Raw genomic sequence first — 25,403 nt, forward strand, 5'->3', positions numbered from 1 at the left:
AATCCTCCCAATTCAGCCTCACATGTAGCTGGGACTACAAGCATGTGCCACCATGTCTGGCTAATATTTTTTGTTTTGTAAAGATGGAGTCTCACTGTGTTGCCCAGGCTGGTCTCAAACTTCTAGGTCCAAGCGATTCTCACACCTTGGCCTCCCAAAGTGCTAGGATTATAGGCGTGAGCCACCCCACCCAGCCTATTCTATTCTTAAGAGACTTACCTGAAGCTTAAAAATGGTAAAATTTGCATTGATTTTTGCTATAACAATTTTAGTTTTCCCCAGGATAATGAAGATTACACTATCAACTAAAGAACAAGTTAGGAAGTTCAGGAAAAAAGAAAACCAGAAAGAAGAAAAGGAATAAGTTAGTGTTGGAAGATACTCTTAAGTAGTTGTTCCCAATTACTGGTCAGTGGGCCAATGTAGAAAAGTGAAAAAATTTTCACTTAACCATTGATTGGTGAGAGAGAGAAAAATAAAAGGAGCGCAACAAAAAGAGGAGTCACATTATTTGCAAGGTTTCTTTTTGAAGTAATCAAAATGTTCTAAAATTATACCCTGGTCATTTTTGCACAAGTCTGTAAATATACTAACTACCATTGTATTGCACACCTAACAGGTGAGTTTTACAGTATGTAAATTATAGCTCAAAGATGTTTTTTAAAAGTTAAACAACTGGGCATGGTAGCTCACACCTGTAATCCCAGCACTTTGGGAGGCCGAGGCGGGTGGATCACCTGGAGTTCGAGACCAGCATGGACAACACGGTGAAACCCTGTCTCTACTAAAAATACGAAGTGATTCTCCAGCTACTCAGGAGACTGAGGCGGGAGAATCACTTGAACCTGGGAGGTGGAGTTTGCAGTGAGCCTAGATTGTGCCACTGCACTCCAGTCTGGGCAACAAGAGCAAAAACTCCGTCTCAAAAAAAAAAAAAAGTTAAAACAAAAAGAAACAAACATAGAACATGATAAATTGAAGTTTGCTGAGCACTGGCAAAGCAGAGAAATGTGTTGTTTTTATGTCTAGAGAAATGAATGGATATTGAAGAGTTAAATAAGAATCTTTGCTGCTGCCTAACAAAGAGCTCCCATTTGTACCAGCTATTTTCTTTGAGGTAATGTTCTTCCCATTCCTCCACCCACTCCCACCCCCATATTAACAAGGCTGGCTTCTCTCTATCAGTCATAACTCAGGTTCAATATAATCTTTTCATTAAAGTCTTTTCTGAATGCTTAATCTAGAATAGCCACCCATTTACTCTCTGTGACAAACCATATTTTAATACTTGCATTGCAGTTATCATGATCTGATGTGTTTATGATTAAAAATAAATATGTACATATTTATTTTGAAATTTGAGACTATATGTAACAAAATAAGTTACTGTCTATGTAAATATGACTTCACTATTCTGCTGTCTCTATTAACAAAACTTTATTATTCCTCCATCTTCATCAACATGATTTACTCTTCCAGGAAACTCTTACCCAAATGGACAAAAGATGAAAACAATTTTTCAAAAGAAGTTTTATTGAGATGTAATTAACATACCATAAAACTCACCCATGTTGGATATAGAAGGCAATAATTGTTATTACAATTAAATATTTGTGCAAAAATCGCCACAGTATAATAAACATTTTGATCACCCCACAAAAAAATTTTGTGCTCATTTGCAGTCAATTCCCATCTCTCTCTAACAGTGTGAGGCAACCATCAATCTCTTTTGGTCTCCATAGATTAGCCTATTCTGGACATTTCATATATGCAGAATCAGACCATGTGTGACCTTTTGTGTCTTCTTTCACTGAATGTACTGTTTTAGAGATTCATCCATGTTGAAGCATGTATTGGCACTTCATGCCTTTTCATTGTTAAATAGTATTCCACTTTACAGATATACTAAATTTTGTTTATCTATTCATCAGTCGATGAACATTTGGGTTGTTTTCACTTTGAGATTATTATGACTAATGCTGCTATGAACATTTGTGCACAAGTCTCTGTGTGAAGATATACTCTCATTTCTCTTGGATAGATTCCTTGGATTGTTGGGTCACGTGGTAACTCGTACGTTTAACACTTAAAGAAACTACCACACAGTTTCCCAACAAGTCTGAACTATTTTTACATTCCCAGTAGTTGATACATGAGGGTCCTCATTTCTCCACATCTTCATCAACACTTGCCATTTTCTGGATTTAAAAAATATACATCTATTGGTTATGTGTCTTATGGTATCTCTTGTGGTTCTGATTTGCATTTTCCTATTGCCTAATGACATTGAGCATCCTTTCATGTGCTGACTGACAATCTGTGTGTCTTCTTTGGATAAATGTCCATGTAAACCTCTTGTCTATTTTTAAAGTGAGTCATTTGTCTTTTTCTTGTTGAGTTGTGAAGGAGAGCAAAATTTGCCACCCCAAATTACGCCATTTTGGCATAAGGATTATTTTGAGCTAAAGGCAATTGAGAAGCAACAGATACAAGGAAAATTCTCTGCTTTTCCCCTATTTACCAAAAAACAGGACATAAATTTGTAATTTCCTCTACCAAGAAATACAGAAGTTAATTGCTAGAGCCAACTCTAGACCTTTATCTGCTTAGGGATGTCACCAGTGGAATCTGCAAAACAAACCTTGCTAAAACTAGCCCTTATCTACCATTAGTTTCCCCATATATTTGACTTCCCACAACTTGCCACCCCAGAAGCTAAAAGTCCTTTTGCTTTGTCTTGTCACTTCTCTAAAAATGTATGGTTCTTTCATTAAGATGCTATGTAAGCCCAAGTTCTAACCACCCCTTTCAGTTACTCATCTTTAAGTGCTCCCACGTGTATGTGCAATGCACATATTAATAAACTCCTGTTTGTTTCTCTCTTGTTAATCTCTTTTGTCCATTTAATTTACAGGGCACGAGCCAGAGCAGGGCAGAGGGAAAAGACTTTCTTCCCCTAAAGTTGTAAGTTCTTAACATATTCTGGATACAAGTCCCTTATCAAATTATATGATTTGGAAATATTTTCTTCCAGCCTCTAGGTTTGTCTTTTACCTTTCCTGACCATGTCATTTGAAGCATGAATGTTTTTAATATTGATGAATTCTAATTTACAAAATGTTTCTTTTACCACTATGATTTAGTATTGAATCTAAGAAATCATTACCTAACCCTGGGTCACAATTTACTCCTATATTTACTTCTAAGAGCATTAAAATTTTAGCTCCTATATTTAGGTCTGTGATCCATTTTGAGTTAACTTTTGTGTATAGTGTATGATACGAGTCCAAATTTTTGTGTATAGTGTATGGTAGGCATCCAAATCATTTTGGCAAGTGAATAGCCAATTGTTCTGGCACCAATTATTTAAAGGACCCCTTTTTCCTCCATTGAATTGTCTTTGCACCTTTGTCAAAAGTCAGTTGCCCATAATGGCTAACATAATCTTGCTAAACAAAAATTAAGTTGGAAGACTTATACTTCCTCACATGTAAACTTACCACAAAGCTATAATAATTGAACAGTATAGTGCTGCCATGAGGATAGACATATAGATCAATGGACCAGAACTGAGAGTCTAGAAATAAACCCATATATATGCAGCTAATTGATATTTGACAAGAGTACCAAAACCACTCAATAAAGAAATAATAGTCTCTCCAACAAAGATATCAGGACAATTAAATAACCACATGCAAAAGAATGAAGTTGGATCCCCACCTTGTACCATCTACAAAAATTTACTCAAAATGAATAAACTCAAAACTTAAATGTAGGAGCTAAAAACTATAAAACTTTTATGAAAAAGAAATAGGGATAAATCCTTATCACCTTGAATTTGGCAATGGATTCTGAGAAATCACACCAAAAGCACAAGCAACAAAAGAAAAAATAAATTGGACTTCAAAATTTTAAAGTTTTATGCATCAAAGCACATGATAAAGAGAAAAATAAACAATGAATGGGAGAAAACAGTTGCAAATCATATATTTGATATGAGTCTACGAGTATGCAGAATACATAAAGAATTCTTATAACTCAACAGAAAAAAAATAAAAATGAGCAAAGGACTTTAATAGACATTTTTCTAAAGATATACAAATGGCCAAAAACACATGAAAAGATGCTAAACATGATTAGTTAATTAGGGACATGCAAATCAAAACCATAATGAAGTACTGCTTCACACAATTAGGATAGCTATAATTTTTTTTAAAAAAAGGAAAACAAACAAAAACAAGTGTTAGTGAGGATACAGAGATTATCAGAGCCCTCACACATTGCTGGTGAGAATGTAAAATGGGTCAGCCACTGTGAAAAACAGTTTGGTGATTCCTTAATAAGTTAAACATATCATTACCATATGATCAAGCAATTCCACTCCTAGGTATATATCCAAAAGAATTAAAAACAGGTATTCAAACAAATACTTGTACACAAATGTTCACAGGAACACTATCAACAATTGCCAAAAGGTAGAAACCACCCAAGTGTCTATCAGCTGAAGAATGGATAAACAAAATGTGATATATCCATATGATAGAACATTTTTCAAAGCTGGGTACGGTGGCACATGCCTGTAATCCCAGCTACTCAAGACACTGGGGAGAAAGAATCATTCTTTTTTTGGGGGGGTGGGGATTAAAAGATAGTAAACTTTTTTGCTTAACATATGATCCGTCAAGTTTGAAACACATTTGCAAGCGATGATACTCGCCATTTAGTCCATCCCTAAGGAACAGAGGATCCTGGAAATTTAACCATATCAATGCAGTCTTTTTACATTATTAAATGAAGTAAAATGGGTACCCTTTAGTGAATTTTTTTTTTAAATTTTTAAAATCTTTCTTTAGAGACGGGGTCTCACTCTGTTGCCCAGACTAGAATGCTGTGGTGCCACCATAGCTCACTGCAGCCTCCAACTCCTTGGCTCAAGCAATCCTCCTGCCTTAGCCCCCAGAGTAGCTAGGACTACAGGTGTGTGCTACCATGACCAGTTACAAACCTCTTTTTATATAGACATATTATAAGCATCTTTTCATGTCAGTATAGATCTGCCTCATTCTATAATTGTATGAATGTATCATGTTATAATTTCTCTATTAATAATACATTGAATATGCATACATTTATTAATATGCATTTCTATTACCATCTTTACTTAACAGTCCATTATTCACTAAATCAGAGCTTCCTTCTAGTATGCCCAACTTTTTCATCTCATTCATGCCAGTCATGCTTTTATTATATAACAGGGCACACAGTAGACCTGAAAGATATTCTATAAACTGGAGGGGATACAGGACATTTTTCAGAAGGTACAAAGTCCTCAGATGGGCTTAGAAAATTCACTGTGTAATCCATACATTATTCTACTCAATTTGCACATCTTTGGGTGCATGTATATACTGCTACTCTGTCCTCGCCATCACCTAAATGTGACTCAGTCTGTTCTACTGTTATATCTTGTGAATTTCCTTGTCCTGTACTTTTATTGTTGGTCTTCTTGCATTGACGATACAACAGCAACAACATTTTTAATTATTGTCAAAAGATTAACTTGCAATGTATAGAGTTTACTCAAAATTTTCTTCTTTAAGGAAAAACACTACAAAAAGTCAAGAGGATACCAAATTGAAACACATAATGGTGCCTCTGAGTCTATATGAAATCATGGTGAAGTAGAAATAAAGCCTTTCCGAGATTGCAAATTTTTTTTAAATGATGCAAATAGATAATCTCCTTCACTTTTATGGCATAGTCCTAACTTCAGGTTTTCTGTCCTATATTTCCCATAATTACTACACAAGCCTCATGTTCTAATTTTTTAGTTACAGTTGAAATAAGGTTTAAACTCCAATTAGGCTTTTTTCTTGCCAAATTGTATTATATATATTTTAAATACTATTTCTACCAAATGTTTTAACTTACTTTCTTCCAAGGATATTTGCTTTTTGACAGGTGACATTTTAGAAGGCTATTAGAGGATCAGCCTCCTATTCCCTATGTTTGCCCACATAAATGCACATGGGCTGTGGGGGTAGAGCATGGAACAGGCAAGCACCTGTAATTGTGACTATTTCTGTAGAAGAGGAGGGCCTAGGGTGAATTTCCAATAACCATTGTTACCCTCCTTTCACCACCTACCATAGCTTACAAGAAAAAAATTAGTACCAGTTTAGCATCATACCCCTGAAGCTGCCAAGTTCAACTCCAGCTCAAATCAGATATATGACAAATTTCAGGACAACAATGACTCATATATTTGTAGCTAAGAATTTTAAGCCCAGCAGGTTTCACACATTAAACACATACTTTAAACACAGAAATAGAAGACAGTCTTTTCTAATATAAGTGAATAATAAGAATATGTAAGCATGAAAATACATGGACGTTCATAGAACATCTCTCTACAACTCATTAAAGGAGAGGTACAGACAGAGTCCTGGTTTACTGGCACAATTTGGCAATCAAAACAGTTCCTGAAGGAGATTAAGATGGCTGTTCCTCTTTCTAGATTTTGTTTAACTTCAGCTTTCTACATTTTTCAGCTTTGTATGTTTTCCATAGAATCCTTCTACCTTGTTGCTGAATTTAGCATTCCTTTCATTAATGTAGTCAGTATCTGCATCATTATTATAGGGACATATTGGGCTATATTTGTCTCATGCTTCAATTTGCTTTTCCCAGTCTGTGAGCATCCTATCGATTTCCTCTGTGGAAGGCACATATTCCGTGAAGAATGCTGCTGGACATTGGGTAGAACTCCTGTCCATAGTTTTCTCTTAGTTTTAGTTTCTGTGTCAGGTTTGATCTGTTTAATCAACCAATGGTACTGGCAGCAGCATAATATGAAATTCCCAGATCAGGGTTTTTCCTCTTATATTTGCTTCCCCATCTCAGAAGGATCACTTGGGCCCAGGGGTTCAAGACCAGCCTTGGCAACATAGTAAGATCCCATCTCAAAAAATAGAACATTATTCAGTAATAAAAAGGAATAAAGTACTGATCCATGCTACAATGCAGATGAGCCTCCAAAACATTATGTGAAATAAAAGAAGTCAGACACAAAAGATCACAGACTATATGACTCCATTTTTATGAAACATCCAAAATAGGTAAATCTATAAAGACAAGAAGCTGACTAGTGGTTTTCCATGGATAAGGATGAGTGAGTGGGAGTAAATGCTTGATGGTTATGGGGTTTGCTTTGGGGATGATGAAAATATATTGGAAATAGATAGAGGTAATGGTTGCACAACATTGTGAATGTACTAAGTGGCATAAAATTGTATACTTTGAAGTGGTTGATTTTTATGTTACGTGAAATTTGCCTCAATACAATTTTTAAAAGTCTATTGATCATGAATATCAGGGCATTTCTGAACTCTCAGTTTGATTCTACTATCTATATGTCTATTCTTATGCTACACAAAAAAACATTTTATTCTTCTCAAGAATTCCCTGAAAATCTCATTTAAATGAATGTCAAACTCTTCACTTATTTAACAAATAGCATCAAATGACTATTTACTCCCAAAGACTTCAAAGATTTGCTTCAAAATCCTTGCCTTTCTGGGTTCACAATTCCTAAACTATCGTATCATAATTTTTATCCAATCTTAATCAAGCCTTTATAGTAAAAGAAGTACCTTAAAACATCCTCCAAAACTTTATAAATATCCTGAATTTTTCCTCTCCACTATCAGGTGTTATTAAAAATATCTATCAAGGTAGTGCTCTCCCTCACCACAGTAAAAATAAACTCAGCCTTGTCTTACTAACAGGCTGTTTTGGTGAACTTTTCAGGGAGGCCGAATTCAATGATCTTATAGGTTTTACCAAGAACCAATGAAGGGCTCCAAGGCTCTTCATGATGGCCCCACGGCTCTGGAGTACTAGTACACTCTTCAGAAATTGTTTAAGCCTCCCATTTGGTGGGCAAAGGGTATCTCTGACCATAACAGGGAGGTAAATATTGCATTGGGCCAAGCTCTGAATGCTTTTTGTTGAACTCCCAAATCTCAGCTTTATTTTTGCCTCCTAGGAGTTAGGAACTAGTTTTAGGAATCTTTTCGTTATCTGAAAAGGTAACTTTTATCTTGGTGGAAATCTGCCTTTGTACTAAAAACATTACTTGTCTTTGTCTGTCCTGGTTAAATACGTCTTTGTAACATGCCCTTAAAGAGAATGTTCCTAGGGAAGAATGGGTACAGGCCCCAATAAATGTCTGTTCCACAAGCTGGACCTGAGGACTGAAAAGCATAGGCATTTTTTAGACAAACTCTTCCTCGTGTCACTTAAAACTTAATGTAAATTTTCCTGAGTCTCTTGTTTTGCTCTTTTGTCTGTAGATGCCTGGTTTGGTGAGAGCTTTTATTAAAACTTGTTATACAGAAGCTGCAAATTAGTGAGATTTACAGATAGACATGGCATAGCCATTAGGCTGGGAAAATGATTCACGACATAGATAAGCAATACTTTCAACTTTAGGGCTTTTTCTTAGTCTAAACCTATATTTGCAACAACTCTGGGTTGGCTCCTGGTTTTTACATGTATTTATGCTATAACAAATTTGTGTGCTAAATTATCTATATGGCATAATTTCACCAAGTATAATTTAGAATTAGGGTGGCCATTTGATGCAATTTGACGTGAACAAAATTATTCAGTTGAAAGGTGATTTAAGGGCAGAAATGAAACAGAATCTCAAAGACCCAATGGTCTGCTTTCTCTTCTTTTCTTTTCTTTTTTTTTTACTGGTTTGAGGAAGTCTTAATTACAAAAAGAATTAATATTCAAAAATATCTTTCTTAAGAGGAAGGCAGAGGAAGAATTGAAACAGAAGAGGAAAATGCCATGTGATAATGGCAACAGAATTTCGAAGATAATGCTGCTGCCTTTAAAGATGAACGAAGGGACCATACGCCAAGGAACGCGGCTCCAGAAGCTGGAGAATGCAAGGAAACTGATTCTCCCTTAAAGCTTCCAGAAGGAACAAGCCCTGCCAATACTTTGACATGAGCGTAGGGAAACTGACTGGGGCTGGCCGGGCCTGGTGGTTCACACCTGTAATCTCAGCACTTTGGGAGGCCAAGGTGGGTGGATCACCTGAGGTCAGGATTTGGACCAGCCTGGCCAACATGGTGAAACCCCGTCTCTACTAAAAATACAAAAATTAGCTGGGCATGGTGGCACCCGCCTGTAGTCCCAGCTACTCGGGAGGCTGAGGCAGGAAAACCACTTGAACCTGGGAGGTGTAGGTTGCAGTGAGCCGAGATTGCGCCCCCTGCACTCCAGCCTGGGCAACAGAGTGAGACTCCGTCTAAAACAAACAAAAAAAAGAAAGGAAGAAATTGATTGTCTTCTAGCCTCCAGACTACAAGAAAATAAATGTGTGGTGTTATAAGCTACCAAGTTTGTAACTAATAAGAGACAAATATAGTTAGTTACCTAAAAATCCCCTATTCTATTTTTTCTAGCAATGTTATTGAGGTATAATTGACTTAAAATAAGTCATATATATTTAATAGTACAATTTGATAAGTTTTGACATATGTAAGCACCTGTGAAACCATCACCGTGTTTAATCAAGACACTGAATATATACATTACTCCCCCAAATTTCCTTGTGCTCCTTTGTAATTTCTCCCCATTCCCCACCCAATCCCCAGGCAACCACATATCTACTTTCTATCACTATAAATTAGTTAATATTTTCTAGAATCTTACATAAGTGAAACTATACAGTATGTATTTTTTCTGACTTTCACTAAGCATACTTATTTTAAGATTCATTCTTTAAATAATATTATGTATCAATAGTTGATTTAATTTATTGTAATATTTATTGTATTGTTTATACATTTACCAGTTGTTAGACATTTTCCATTTTTGATTATTTACAAAGTTGCTATGAACATATGTATGCAAGTCTTTGTTGGAATGACAGGATTATAAGGTAAATGTGTATTTAACTTTTTAAGAAACTAGTGAACTGTTTTCAAAAGTGGTCATATCATTTTACATTTCCACACAATGTATGAGAATTCCAGGTCCTCTATATCCTTGCTAACATTTGATATAATCAGTCTTTTTAATTTTAGTCATTCTAATATTAGTTTAGATACTACAAAAGGAGAATGCTCCTTTTGTTACTATTTACATGGAACAACCCTTTCTATCCTTTCACTGTTGACCTATTTGTGTCTTTGAATCTAAAGTGAGTCTTCTATAGACAATATATAGTTGGATCATGGTTTTTTTTTTGGATAGGATTCTGCCTATCTCTGTCTTTTGATTGGAGAGTTTAATCCATTTACATTTAGAATAATCATTGATAATGAAGGACTTATTCCTTTATTTTGCTATTGTTTTCTATATATCTTAAAGCTTTTTTGTCCATTTCCTGCATTACTGTCTTTTGTGTTGAGTTGATATTTTGTAGGGAAATGTTTAAATGTCTTTCTCATATCATTTTGTATACATTCTTTAGCCATTTTATTGTGGTTACCATGGGATTACATAACACCCTAAAGTTAAAACACTCTGATTTGAATTTATAGCAGATTAACTTCAGTAACATACACTGCTTCTTTAACAGCTCTATCCCCAACCCTTTTGATTGTCAATGTCATAAAATTAATTTTTATACACTGTCCAAAAACATTAGCTAATAATTTTCTAACACATTAGTGTCTTAAATTACATCAAGAATAAAGCATGGAGTTGCAAACCATGATTATCATAACAGCTTTTAGACTAATAATTGTTTATTTTTAAATGTATCAGTCTTTTAAATCATTTAGAAAAAAATGAAGTTATACATTATTTTTATAATACAATTTTGATTTGACAATTTTGTTTTAGTACTTAAAAACCATAAGTGCATTGTCTTCTGGCCTCCAAAGTATCTGATGATAAATCTGCTGTTAATCTTATGACCTCTTGTGACAAGTCACTTCTCTCTTGCAGGTTTCAAAATTCTCTTTGTGTTTGTCTTCCAACATTTTGATTATAATATCTTGGTGTGGGTCTCTGAGTTCATCATACATTGAGTTCGTTGAGCTTCTTGGATGTTTATATTCATATCGTCCATCAAATTTGGGAAGTTTTTGGCCACTACTTTTTCAGATATTCTTTCTTTTTCTTTCTCTTCTTTTTCTGGGAGTACCATAATGCCTGTGTTGTTTAGCTTTATGGTGTCACATAGGTCTTTTGGGCTCAGTTCCATTTTCTTCAATCTTTTTCTTTCTGTTTCTCAGATTCAGTAATTTTCTTTGTTCTATTTTCAAGTTCACTGATTCTTTCTCCTGCCTGCCCAAATCTGCCTTTGAATACTTCTAGTGAATTTTTAAATTTGTTACTGTAATTTTCAGCTCCACGATTTTTTTTCTTTTTAGGTTTTTTATTTCTTTAATGATTTTTCCATTTTGTTCAGACATCATTTTGTTGACTGTCATTTCTTCCTTTGGTTCTTTGAGCATCTTTAAGACAGTTGTTTTAAAGTCTTTGACTGTCTAGTAGATCTACCATCCAGTCTTTTTCAAAGATAGTTTATTGGGTTTTTTTCCCTTTGAAAAGAACATACTTTCCTGTTTCTTTGTATGCTTTGTGATTTTGTTGTTGTTGTTGAAAACTGTATATTTGCATCTAATAATGTCGTACCTTTGGAAATTAGGTTCTCTCCCTTCCCTAGGTTTTGCTGGTGTTTTGGGTTTTATTATTATTTTTGTTGCCATTATTGTTATAGGTTGTGTCTGCACTGAGCATCAGCCTGAGGTTTAAACTTAAGGCCTTCTCTGGTCTTTGCTGATCCTGCACCTTCACCTGGGCATGTGTGGTAACTTTCTAATTTTCCTTACATATGCAGTTGCTTTTTTATTATTATTATTATTATTATTATTATTATTATTATTATACTTTAAGTTCTAGGGTACATGTGCACAATGTGCAGGTTTGTTACATATGTATACATGTGCCATGTTGGTGTGCTGCACCCATTAACTCATCATTTACATTAGGTATATCTCCTAATTCTATCCCTTCCCCCTCCCCTCTCCCCACAATAGGCCCTGGTGTGTGATGTTCCCCTTCCTGTGTCCAAGTGATCTCATTGTTCGATTCCTACCTATGAGTGAGAACATGTGGTGTTTGGTTTTCTGTTCTTGCGATAGTTTGCTGAGAACGATGGTTTCCAGCTGCATCCATGTCCCTACAAAGGGCATGAACTCATCCTTTTTTATGGCTGCATAGTATTCCATGGTGTGTATGTGCCACATTTTCTTAATCCAGCCTGTCACTGATGGACATTTGGGTTCTTTTACACTGTTGGTGGGACTGTAAACTAGTTCAACCATTGTGGAAAACAGTGTGGCGATTTCTCAAAGATCTAGGACTAGAAATACCATTTGACCCAGCCATCCCATTACTGGGTATATACACAGAGGATTATAAATCATGCAGTTGCTTTTGAATGTCCTAGTCTTCAATGTCTGGCTTCCATAAGAGGGGAGAGAGAAAAATACCGGGAGAGAAAAGGCTTTGCTTCTTTAAATCTCCTGGATATTACTTTAGCCAGAGGGGTGGGAGGGTTTGCAATAATGGGGGTTAGTGCAACCATAATGACCACCACCTCTTTTCCTATACCTCTGTGATCAGATGCAGCAACCAAGGATCACAGCACAGATCCCCAATATTTGCAGGACATGGTCCTTTTTGGCTGTTCTGGTTCCTGTTCTGGTTCCTGCAAGCTGTGTGCAAGCTGTTCCAGAAACATATTCACAGCTGCCCACCACTGGGCTGAATGGTGGGATTGTTATTTAAAATAACATTATGAAACTACATGCTAACATAAATATTTGTGTTTTCTAAAACAAAAATAATTTAGTGAGAAGAATGGCATTGTTTTACCTTTATATAAATCTCTCTGATGGATAATTTAATATAAAATCACTGGATTGACTGGGCACGGTGGCTCACGCCTGTAATCCCAGCACTTTGAGAGGCCAAGGTAGGCAGATCACAAGGTGAGGAGATCGAGACCATCCTGGCTAACACGGTGAAACCCCGTCTCTACTAAAAATACAAAAAATTAGCCAGGTATGGTGATGGGTGCCTGTAGTCCCAGCTACTAGGGAGGCTGAGGCAGGAGAATCACTCAAACCCGGGAGGTGGAGGTTGCAGTGAGCTGAGATCACACCGCTGCACTCCAGCCTGGGTAGCAGAGCGAGACTCCGTCTCAAAAAAAAAGAAGAAAAAGGAAAAAAAAAAAAAGAAAATCACTGGATTTTCATATCAGTTTCTGCATTCAGTCTGTTGCAATATCACACCCCATGCAGCCTCTAGAAAACTCTATTGTACACTTGTGAAAGAATACAAGTGAAAAAGCAAATGGTCTTAGTATTATTTTGAAAATAGTTTGACCTCATGAACCACATTTTGAAAATTGTTGCTCTAATTCATCCTTCAGTCTAGTACTAAAAAGTCATCTCTGTACTAATATTAACAAAGCCTCTACCTAAAACTAGATGATAACTGAGGTTCTTTATCAAACTAACATCCTACAGTTCTATAGATAAACAAGCAAATTTCTCACAAAAAAACCCAACAAACTTTGCTATTAGTTAATTGTTTTCTATTAATATTAGGTTTCTTATCACTGCTCTTATCTCTTCCGGGGTGTGTGAACTGAAATATTGTAATGGAAAAAGAACAAGCTTTGTGTCCAACCAAACAAGCTATAGTTAAAATACCAGTTCTGCCTACTGTGGCCTTGGACAAATTATTTAATCTCATTAAGCCCTAGTTTCATCACCTACTTTGTCAAGATTAAGTAAATCAACATTTAGTTTTAGCACAGTGTGTGTTTTGAATGTAGAAAGTATTAAACAAATGTTAGTTCCCTTTATTTTTTTCCAATCATATATCTTTTATTAGTTAACCTCACCTACAGGAAGACTCATTGCCCCATTATGACCACTGTTGGAAGGCTAAAGTTTAATATATGTTACTGTACAATACCTAAGATGTGAGTCACCTTGGAGATACTAGACTTGCAAACCCAAACAATTTTTAAAATCGTACAGGGGTTAAATAGCAAACATTACATCAAACTGCCCTGAAATTCTCACTATTTCAGCTACAAATATGACCTATTAGAGCTAGTTCATTATCTCTTTCTGTAAACATGGATTAACTGAAATCACTACCAAGGTGGAATGTAGACAGCAGGTCACTGAGGAATGTATCATATGTTCTGAAGGGCAGAAAAAAGGAATATGAGGCTAAGATCCACCTGGGAGGAGAGTTCCTTTGTGATTTTCAGTGGCTCACAAGCCTAAGGATACTGGGCATGGAATGCCAGATGCCACTGAAAGGAGAAGGAAGGGGATGTTAACTGTCTTACCCATTTGCCTAATTATAATTACCATTAAATGTCCTCTCACTTAGAGTTCACAAGAAACCTGTCAGGTAGTTATTATAGTTTACATCTTATAAATGTGTAGTGAAGCTCAAAGGATTGGGTGCTTCATACTCAGCTTATAAGTAAAAGAGCTAGCATTTAAACCTCAGCCTGTTTTGCTTTCAAGTTTGCCTCTTAACATTGCACTACTTACTATCCTTGAAAACTGTTTCTTAATGAATGGCCCTAGGGGTTGAAGCTAAACTTTGAGCAAGTGCCTGCTTCCTAAGTGATGATTCTGTGCCTTAGAGCTTCGTGAGAATTTGAAGTTTTCTTTCACCCCCAACAAAACACTCAGGTAAGAATTGGGCTTATTGTAACTGAGTCACTTTATCAATTCAGTTGCGGAGTCATTTTCCGTGAGTATTCTGGGAGGGATTAAAAAATCAAAGTACACAAAATAAACTGAAAACAGTTTTGATTGCCAGCAATTGTATCCAAGAATGTTAAAGATTCAGTTCAAGCATGTTGTTCATTACTTGATTTATTCTGGGTGGCATTACCAATGTGTGTTCCTGCATTTGGAGTTACTCTTAACTGTAAAGAGGCTCTGATTTCTATGTAAACACTTCAGGCCAAAAGACAGCAATTTTAAAAAGCAATCCAGGCAATCATTTGTTTGAAACACCAACTTAGAGAGGAATAATGTTAACATAAACATACCAAATCTTTGACGTATATTAAAACACATGTCTCATATTGGCTACAAGCAAACTTTGAGTCCTTTGTAAAATCCATACAGTTAACCCAGCAGGCATGATGTCATTCCAAATCACGTGGTTACTATATAGCTACTTATTATCCAAACAACCCTGAAACAAAAGACCTGAAATTGGCTGTTTTGGATGCTGTTCCCTGCTGCCAGGAGGAGGTGTGTTTAACTTACAAGACACTGAAGAACAGTTAGATGAACATTTTAGATCAAAAGATTCAAGTAAATAGACAACGAGGAAAAGACTTCTGTTTGACAGCAGACAACCTACTTTTCCAAAAACGTATTTTAATTCAAGTTCACAAAGTGATATAAAAAGACTGGTCAGGCAAATAAATGTAAGAAACATATTAGTAAACACATGAATGAAACTGTGCTCCAAAGAATTAAAGAAACCAGTAACTAACAGACATTCTTGAATTTTGAAGGATAGTTAATAACAAAAAGAAACAACCTGCCTAAAAGCTGAAACTCCCTCTCCTTGAGGGATTTAAAAAACCTGGATGAAACAATGAATGAAACTATTGGAAACAATGTGGCCAACTGGAGTTTGCGCAGAGCAAGTTTGTTGATGTCACAGCCTGAATTTCTACCACATTTCATATTAACTCCCTGCTAAATTTGCACCTGTGACGCATTAGGAGGCATGCCTGAGGACTTTCCAGACCTCCCCTTTTCTTCCACCAATCACCTACTAGTCTCAGAATCACCCCCTAAACCTTTTCTAACAGAAGTAAAGCCAACACAGAGAGACAGCTTTGAGCTGGACTCCTGTCTTCTTGTGAGTTGACATATAACAAAAAGCTTTTCTTTTCTCAAAAGCCCAGTGTCATATTATATTGGCTTTTAGTGCATCAGGCAGCAAGCCCTTTATGCTTGATAAAATGAATACAACTCCATTCAGAAACATATTAGCACTGCTGACAGCATAGCAGAAGCTTGGCAAATTATTTTAATCATGGGGTCGTACACTAATAATGGTCATGTACTTATTTCATATGATATTATCATTATGATTTCTACACAAGAAGTGAACAGTAATATGAGCTATGGCTGGGGGTGGTGGTTCACACCTGTAATCTCAGCACTTTTGAAGCCCAAGGCAGGAGGATCACTTGAACCCAGGAGTTCAAGACCAGCCTGAGCAAAATACGAGACCCCCCCATCTTCACAAAAATTAAAAAACAAACAAACAAAAAATCAGCTGGGGATAGCAGTGCATGCCTGTGGCCCCAGCTACTTGAATGGCTGAAATGAGAGGATCACTTGAGCCCAGGCAGTTGAGACTGCAGTGAGCCATGGTCATATCCCTGCACTTCCAACCTGAGTGACAGAACAAGATCCTGTCTCAACAATTAATAATAATTATTATAATATAGGCTAATTTATTTTGGAATCATAGGATGAAAATTTTGCAGCATTAATGCCATAATTAGAAATACTAAGTGTATTCCAAAGTATTCAAATATTGCTGAGACTCATAGAGGAAGCCTAAGTAACAGATAAGGACAGTGAGCACAGAGAGGGGAAGAAGAAAAAAAGACCACTAAAGGAGGAAGTAAAAAACAAACCCGAGGTAAATACGGCAGCAGTAACAAGATCATGAGTAGAGTAGGAACGATTAAGATATAAAGTCAATTGGGGAGAAGAGAATTACCTCTATTTCATGCTTTTACATTTTTGTTAGACATTAGTGAAGTAGAAGTTTGGGAATAGAGTGCTACAGTGGCCTGTATTCTGAGGAGGAACTGATTGTGACATATTTTATGTGAGCCACATAAAATGCAGGTGTGAGCCACTGCACCCGGCCTCAAAGTATACTTCTTATAGTATGACTCTATTAGGGTTCTGACTAGCAGAAAATTTAATTAAAAACTTTCATTCTAAGATCTCAGGAATGGTCTCTAATCAAGCAACAGATAAGTGAGGTGTTATCAGATAACAGGCAGAATATTAATAGGTATTGCTGAGGAGAGAGGCTAGAGAAAAAGCTAGAAATTCATCTTCAAGGTGGAAGATAAAAGAAAAGTGAACAGACATTCAGGGATGGATCTGCCTTAAGTATGAGTCAAGTATTTGCTTCAAATGTAGGTAGGGGCTGAGAGTAAAAAAAAAAAACCAAAAAAAAAAAAAAAAAAACTGACTCATTTGAAAGGCAGGAAGGGTTACCAGAAGTTCAATATGGCTAACACAGGGGAGGAATGAGTTCCTGTAAAGGACAGTTTAGTCCAAAAGTGTATACTAATTCTAGTGGGTGCTAATTTAAGAATGAGTGCCAGGTTTATCAGCATTACAGTGTAAGAGAGCATTGTTATTTCTCTAAAGAATACCATACCTTCTTCTTATTTGCATGTCTTTGGGGGTTCAATAGTCCTAACTTTGGAGGCAGTGGTTTAGGGGGCAAAGCAACACAACTTTGGATAGCCTCCTAACAGGATGGATGTACCCTGAGTCATTCAATTATCTTCCACTTGACAGTGGTTTCCAGTTAGCAGTCACTATAAGTAGTGCTTCAAAAAGCACTAGCATGCTTATTTCTATAGGAGAATCCCAAAGTTGAGAAAAGCCCGAGTTACTCTCCAAGAATTGTAGCAATGTATGCTCCTGTAGATAAGAGTGTACATTTGGCCGGGCGCAGTGACTCACGCCTGTAATCCCAGCACTTTGGGAGGCCAAGGTGGGCAGATCACAAGGTCAGGAGTTCAAGATCAGCCTGACCAACATGGTGAAACCCCATCTCTACTAAAAAAATACAAAAATTAGCCGGGCGTGGTGGCGCATGCCTATAATCTCAGCTACTCAGGATGCTGAGGCAGGAGAATTGCTTAAACCTGGGAGGTGGAGGTTGCAGTGAGTCAAGATTGCACCACTGTACTCCAGCCTGGGCGACAGAACAAGACTCCGTCTCAAAAAAAAAAAAAAAAAAAAAAAGAGGTGTACATTTTACCACCACACCCTTCCATTGTGGGATATTGTGAATTGTTTTAATTTTTGCTAATCCAATAAAGTTGGTATTTGGTTGGTTGATTTGTATTCCCAAAAGTGAGGTAGTACAGTTGAGGATTTTTTGTCTTGTCCTCTTTCATTTCCTTTTCAGTGAATTACTTGTTCATTTCTTCTGCCCATTTTTATTGCTTTTTGAAAAGAAATTATAAAAGTTTTTACATTAGAATTGTTAACCTAGTGTCCTATATTTTATAAATATTTCATCACTGTCTCTCATTTATCTTTCAATGTGTCATGGTGATTTTTGCTGTTTAAATATTTTAAACTTTAACATAATCAAACATACTCATCTTTTATTTTACAGCTTCTAGGATTCCTGTCTTGCTCTCTCACCCAGGCTGGAGTGTAGTGGTGCATAGCTCACTGCAACCTCCAACTCTTGGGCTCAAGGTATCCTCCCACCTCTGTAGCTGGGACTACAGGTGCACACCACCACACCCAGATAAATTTTTTAAAAAATTGTTTCTCGTAGAGCCACGGGTCTCGCCATGTTGCCCAGGCTAGTCTCAAACTCTTGGCTTGAAGTGATCTTCCTGCCTTGGCTTCTCAAAGTGCTAGGATTACGGGCAAGAGCTACTGCACCTGGCCCTGCCTTGTTTAAGAAATCCCTTCTGCCCTAAAGTCACAGTTACCGTTCTAAACTTCTCCCCAATATACTTTTGTTTTGTTTTTTTAAATTTCAATCTTTAATCCTTCCAGAATTTATTTTGTATGTGATAAAAGGTACAGGCCTAACTTTATACCTTCCATAGAGCTAGCCAGTTATTTCCAGTTCTTGTTAATTTATGAATGAATCCATCCTTTCCCTGAAATGGAAATATCACCTTTATAATATATTAATATTCTCTATATAGTTTCATTTTTCTGGGTTCTCTAAGTATTTTTCTTTTTTGTGCTAATACTATATTTTTTGTCTTTTTTTTTTTGGCTACTCTTTGTAGCAACTTTGTGGTAAGTTTTTACTATCTAGTAAGACAAATTGTCTACTCTCAACCTCTGTTTTCTTTTTCTAATATGTCTTAACAATTCTTATATATTAATTTTCCTATATGAACATTGAAATCACTTATGTTCTCAAATTATAAAGTAGCAGGTTCTATATCTTTCTTAAATAAAATTTTTTAAAACTATATTTAAAATTTTAAAATTATTTTAAATTAAATCGAATTCCAATTTAGTTTTGTGAATTTTCTTTAAATTTCTACACATTTTATCATTTTTGTTCCTCATGTGGTTGCGGTAAAAATCTTTCAGTGTAGATTATAGGAACTCTTCTGCCAAAGCAGTTTATGTTGTTTCTTCCATGTAAAATTGATGACCCTTGGTCCCAGAAGTGTTTTTGTCTTGTTTTCTGCTGTATATGGATTGAATATGAAGAGGAAAGCAGGAAAGAGAGAAGGTTACATTAGCTATGACTCAAATTTTCTAAAAATTCAGTTCTCACCTAGTTCACATTACTGAGGGATTATCAGAGACTGAATAAAATTCCTAGTTTTATTCTTCATTTTTTGCAGCATGTATTAAGTGGAATACTTATGTTAATTTCACTTAATTTAAAATGTTTATAAGCTCACAGAATGCCCGGTCTGATGGCCAGGTTTGTTAGATTTAAGTATATCCTGCAATGAATATTTTCTTTCAAAAGTCCGTAAGTTGTATTTACTCAGGCTCTTTCATTTAGTCAATGGGTGTTTATTGAAGATCTTTTTTTTTCACGAAATGCTGTAACATTACTTGAATATTGTTTGTATTCAAAATCACCTATACTCACTCTGGGTGAAAGAAAGAACAACATTTTAAATAGTACAAATAACCAGATAGGCCACTGAGTGAACACTAGCCCTAGACAATTAATACAATTAAGCCTGGCTAATCTTATGGGGAAAAAATGTGAATGACTTTACAGGGCTCTCCACCACTGATGAGAACTGAATCTCATTATTCCAAGTGATAGCCAGGCTGCGGGGTGATAATGACTTTGACAACATTTTAGTGGAAGAAATTGAAGAATTCATTAAGGGTTGTAGAGAAGGACTGACCAAGGAGAACTCAGGCGACAAACTAATTATATATATATATAAAAGACCTTGCCCATGGAGTTGTATAAAGAAAATCAGATATATGTATAATCTTTTGGGTGACTTTTCCAGGGCATTTTTAACTTTTGTGTACAGGTCAACTTGAGAATTTAATTCCTGTGAAGGATAAGACTTAATGGTGGGAAGGTGCCAAGAATTATGAAAGACCTAGGAAAATATATGACATAGTTTCTGCCTTCAAGAAACTTCAAGGAGCAATATATTTAACGGGGTCATATTAGATATGTGGAACATAAAATAATACAATATATCATGAATGACAAAATGTGTGGTCAAATCATTATATGTAAGTGTAGAAAGAACTGCTGAATGAATGAATGGACATAGACTATCTAAACATTAGAAATTTATACGCTTATTAAACCTGATTTTGTAACTAGAATATATTCAGTTTCTAACAATCTTCCTTAAAGAACAAAATTGTGAAATTTTAAAAAAACTTATTATCTTAAAAATACAACTGGTGATAAAGTGAAAGGTAAAAGTTCTCCATCTCTTCCTACTCCTATTTACCAGTCCCGTTCCCAGAGATGTTTACAGCTTATGAATCCATCCCCAAACTTTGTACACCATATACACACATATACTTTCAAAGGATACTACAGTCCTTCTTAAACTTTTTTCAATATTTCATTTCAGTACCTGCTGATCTACTTCATTACTTTTAGTGCCCACAGTGTCAGTATATTAGATGCTAAAGTATCAAAACTTACATGTATTTAACCCCTTATTTGTAGACACAGGTTCTTTTCTATCTTCCACTGTTAAAAACAGTACATCAGTTAACGGTTTCCACACCCCCTGTGCAGGTTCCCAGAAATCTAGTAAACCTTTCAAACTATATTTTTGACAAAGGCTAAAGGTATGCTGTCATGGTTTGGTTTGTACTGATCCGTTTAGGTAATTCAATGCTATTAGATGTGAGGATGATCTGGTGCCAACATCAATCGCAGCCATAAAGGTCAGAGTTATTTAGTGCATTTCCAGTCCTTCCTTTAGTTTCTGGAAGCTCCCAGATAGACGTCTCTTCAGAAGCTTAAGAGGTTTTGGATGAAAGATACACTGTTGTCCTCGATAAAGGAAAAGATACTGTAGTTTCAATAATCTCACGGGACAATACTTAATAATCTCGTCAAGTGAGCCCTTATCAGAGGGGGGAAATAAAATTTATTGCCTTCTAACACTTACCCTCAAATAGTTTATTTGAGACCAGGAACTGGTCACACCATTTATTTTGAACTTTTGGCTGAATACGGGTGAACTTGGCTTTTTGTTTTCCCCAAACCCGGGACAGAAAGAAATTAAAAGCCCTGACTGTGCCGGGATAGGACTGAGGAGGCCCAGGAAAGGCTGCACTAAGTATTTGGAGGGTTGGTTTGTTTTCCTTCTTGCTGCTGCTGCTGTTTCCTCGAGGATGAAGGGAAAGATAAAACCCTTCCGGCTCGGTTCGTGGTTTCCTTAGCCCCATTCCTCGAAGGTGACGAAACTTCAGCACATCTCTGTCCACTTCGGAAACAAGAGAATTCCCTCAAGAGCAAATAGGCGGAAACAACGACCCCGCGCCCGGCGTTTTTCTGAGCTCCTAAACAGGGAGAGAGACCAGACAAAACAAACAAGCCAAGGCGACACAGCCAGGTTACCACCTGGCAGCAGGACGGGAGCGCAAGGGCCCTTCCCCATAACTAGCACCTCCTAGGGTTCCGCCCCCGGGGGCGGGGCTGACCGTTCTTTCCGGGTTTGCGAGCGGAAGTGGGCGAATTTGAATCCTGTGGGCCGTTGAATGTGGCTGCTCGCGATCGGCGTGCGGTCACGCAGAGCGGGCCGGGAAAAGTGGCACTGACGCTCTGGAACTTCTGTCGAGCTCGCCTTGGTGAGTAAATGGGGAACGGGAAGACGCAGAGCGTTCCAGAGTGAGAAGCGGGACCGTGGGGTGGGAGAGGGTGTCAGGAGGCCGGACGGCGCAGCAGGGGCCTCGCAGTGGTTTTGGGGACGTCTGGTGCTGGGTCCGGGCCTGGAGACTTTGGGAATTCGGGACACTGGGGGCGTTTGCCGATCAGCGCTCTCGACTGTTGCGCACACCAGCCAGCCCTCAGTGTTGAGGATTCGGAGGCCCTGCCGGTCCCCCAAGAGTAAACCTTGTTTATACGCATCCTCCGTGGCTTTTTTTTTAACCCGTAGTTTATTATATCCACCAATTCGACTTGAATGCTGAAGCTTCAACAGTCGTTAAATCTCATTGTGAAAGCGTTGCCACGTTTAAACAAATCTCTTTTTATGAAAGATGGAAGATTGGGGCAGGTTTAGAATGAAAAGATGCTCTACGTGGCTCCGAGTTCCTGCTAAGAGAGATACCCGGACAACCTTGATTAACTCTGGACTGCAGGGAAGTGACAGTCTTTGAAATGCCTGGGTGGCATTTAAACTGAAATTCGAGTATCCTTTGTATTTAAAACCCGAATATTTTTCTTTCACGGTTGACATTTTTCATGTACCGCAAAAATCCGAGACTCTTGCTTATTTAAACCGGCTATAGTAACAGCGGTGGTGATTCTCTAGGGTCTTAGTTTGCAAACAATAGGGATAAGGTTTAGTTCCACCGCCCTGCCTTTTCGCCTCCCTCATTCATTGGCCAACTGGGTTATTATGGAGTCTTTTTGGAAGTAATCCACTAATGCTTTGAGCATCTGTTTTCTTTGGGTTTTATTATTTTGGGCTTTTTTATTTTTAATAATGAACTATCTGAAATATGGAACTCTGTCTAACCCAGTAGTAAAGTCATGCCTTCTGGAATGGTTTAAAAGTGTGCCATAAGTGTAAACTATAAATGGGAACTTTAAATGTGTACAAGTTTTATATCTTTATTAAAAATCGTCAGTTTTGTGTAGCTTAATACTAAAAGATATTTTAAGTTCCTTTTAAGATTTTAACACCATGATATTGTACCATGTAAATGTATAAATATCTTTTTAAAAGTAGGACTTCATAATAATCAGAATAAAGACATTCCTTCCTCCCATGCTGGCTATTCCAGCACACCCATTCTTCCTGCTATTGAACTTTTGTTTTAAGTGTTAGCCAGGAAGAATAGATGTAAATACTCGGTGTTTAGGATAGTTAAAATATGAGCATTTTTCATATGGTCTTTGTAACAAAGACATTGGCTATATTTCTCTTAGCCTTTCTGCTCAATTCATATGTGCTGTCAACAAATGGTAATTTTTAAAAATGGATCGCTATATCCTAATCTCTTTCCTTTTTTTCTACCTGTATTATTTTCATTGAATTTTTGCTGTTTCTTGAATCAGTGAGTTTCAGAATTTATTGTATACATTACCTTGAAGGATTTGTTCAATACTGATTCCTGCACTCCAGACGTCAGATTCCGAATCAGTAGATCTGGAGGATGACCTTGAGGAGTCTGCATGTTTAACTGAAAGGTTAGAAAATTCTGTGAGTTTTAAAAACACTGATTTGATCTGTCCTAGAGAGGCATTATAATGTGTTGATTAAAGACCTGGAACTGGGGCCAGATTGCCTTGGTTTGAAGCCCATCTCCACCACTTGATAGCTAGGTGACCCTGAGCAAGCTGTTTAACCTCTCTGTGCTTCATTTCCCTTTACCATAATGAGGTTACGTACTTTGTAGATTTATTGTGAGGGTTGAATGAGTTAATATATACAAAGACCTTAGAATAGTGTGTGCCACATAGCAAATGATACATAAGTCTCCAATTACATTGAGTTACTAAACTGTAAAAACTGCATCACATACATTCATTAATCTTTACAATATTGCTGAGGTAGTTATTATCTTTAAATAAGAAAACAGGCTAAGAGTGGCTCAGTAATTTGTTCTCACACAACTAATAACACATTGGAACTGAAGTCGGAAATTAGATTTAACTCAAAAGTTTATGCTTTTTTAAAAAAGTAGTATTTCTTGCCTCTCTTCAGTCTCCTTCCAGATGTTGCTCCATAAAAATCTCTGATGGCTTCCCATTGTCTACCATATATAATTCAAATTTCTTAGCTTTCCTTTTTATTTACAGAGCCCTTCAGAGTCTGGTACCAACTTCTCTTCCCAAGGACCATCTTCATAATATTACGCCACTCTCTTCCAACCTGCTGATGTTCCACCAATGCTACTAGAATCCTCCAAATCTATCTCTTACTACATATTTATACATATTTAGCCACTGGCCTTTTTATACATATTTAGCCATTAGCCTTTTTATTTCCCCATAAGATTTTACTCAAATGGGTTTAAAGACTTCTCCAGGCCATGCTTCTTCCTCGGTGCAATTTGCTTATAAATATATAGTGCAAGACTGCCCTTGTCCTTTTAATTTTTATGTCTACAGTGCACAGTGCAGAACAGTGAGTGTCATGATACTCTAGAACTGTGTATGTTAGTGAGTACTTATTATTTTAACAATTTAACACATTTTGTCTTGCGTTAATGACTGAAAAAAGTTGTTGCTTTTTTTTTGAAGGCTTGGCTTTTTTCTGAGATTATAGCATATAATTCTTTGTAGTTTAGTAGAGATTTTAGTGATAGCATATGGTTTATAAACTTAATATGGAAAAATAAGTATTGAAATTATAGGCTCAGAAGACATTTCAAGTGGGAAAAAATCAGGAGCAATGTTAATATTCATGAATTTAATTCATGCTTTATACATATTTTCTCACTTAATCCGCACAACCATTTTATTATCTCTATATTAAGATGAAGAAACTGAGGCACCAAAAGATTTAATAACTTTTAAAATGATTTTTAAGATATTTAACTTCCTCTTGGTACAGTTATTTTTTTTTTTTTTTAATTATAAGAGTGGTATATGTTAGGTGTAATAAGAAGTATCTTAATTCAAAATGTTAGGAATTAAAAAACAGAAAACTTTTCCTTTTCAGTTGGAACAGTTAAGACAGTTACCTAATCTCCTTGCCCGTAGCTTTTTTTTAAAAACCTGTCCAACATTTAGGGACATCATTCTCACAACCAGTGGGTAGGGTTGGTCTAAGGAACATAAAGCCCATCCCATACCACTTCCCCCAACAAAAGTGGTACAAGTATTTATATCGGAGCTGCCTATCTGATGCAGGCTAGACCATTCATGTG

At 36.6% G+C, this 25,403-nt stretch overlaps 1 protein-coding gene and 1 long non-coding RNA gene across 4 annotated transcripts in view; one reads left to right on the top strand and one right to left on the bottom strand.

Annotated features, from left to right (window-relative positions):
* The window catches only part of LOC144330199 (uncharacterized), a 126,737-nt gene that overhangs the window by 91,765 nt on the left and 9,569 nt on the right, over positions 1-25,403 (bottom strand). Inside the window, exon 2 of the long non-coding RNA XR_013396157.1 lies at positions 23,616-23,711. This is a non-coding gene — a long non-coding RNA (uncharacterized LOC144330199). The remainder of the gene's footprint in view (positions 1-23,615; positions 23,712-25,403) is intronic.
* G2E3 (G2/M-phase specific E3 ubiquitin protein ligase) overlaps positions 16,225-25,403 on the top strand; it is a 66,073-nt gene continuing 56,894 nt past the window's right edge. The window contains 2 exon segments of one of the 3 annotated variants that reach the window (NM_001194652.2): positions 16,225-16,235; positions 22,026-22,151. The gene's annotated coding sequence lies outside the window, so the exon portion shown is untranslated. 3 annotated transcript variants of the gene reach the window in all.

This window comes from Macaca mulatta, chromosome 7 (assembly GCF_049350105.2).
Source record: "Macaca mulatta isolate MMU2019108-1 chromosome 7, T2T-MMU8v2.0, whole genome shotgun sequence".
In the NCBI taxonomy this organism is placed as follows: Eukaryota; Metazoa; Chordata; class Mammalia; order Primates; family Cercopithecidae; genus Macaca; species Macaca mulatta.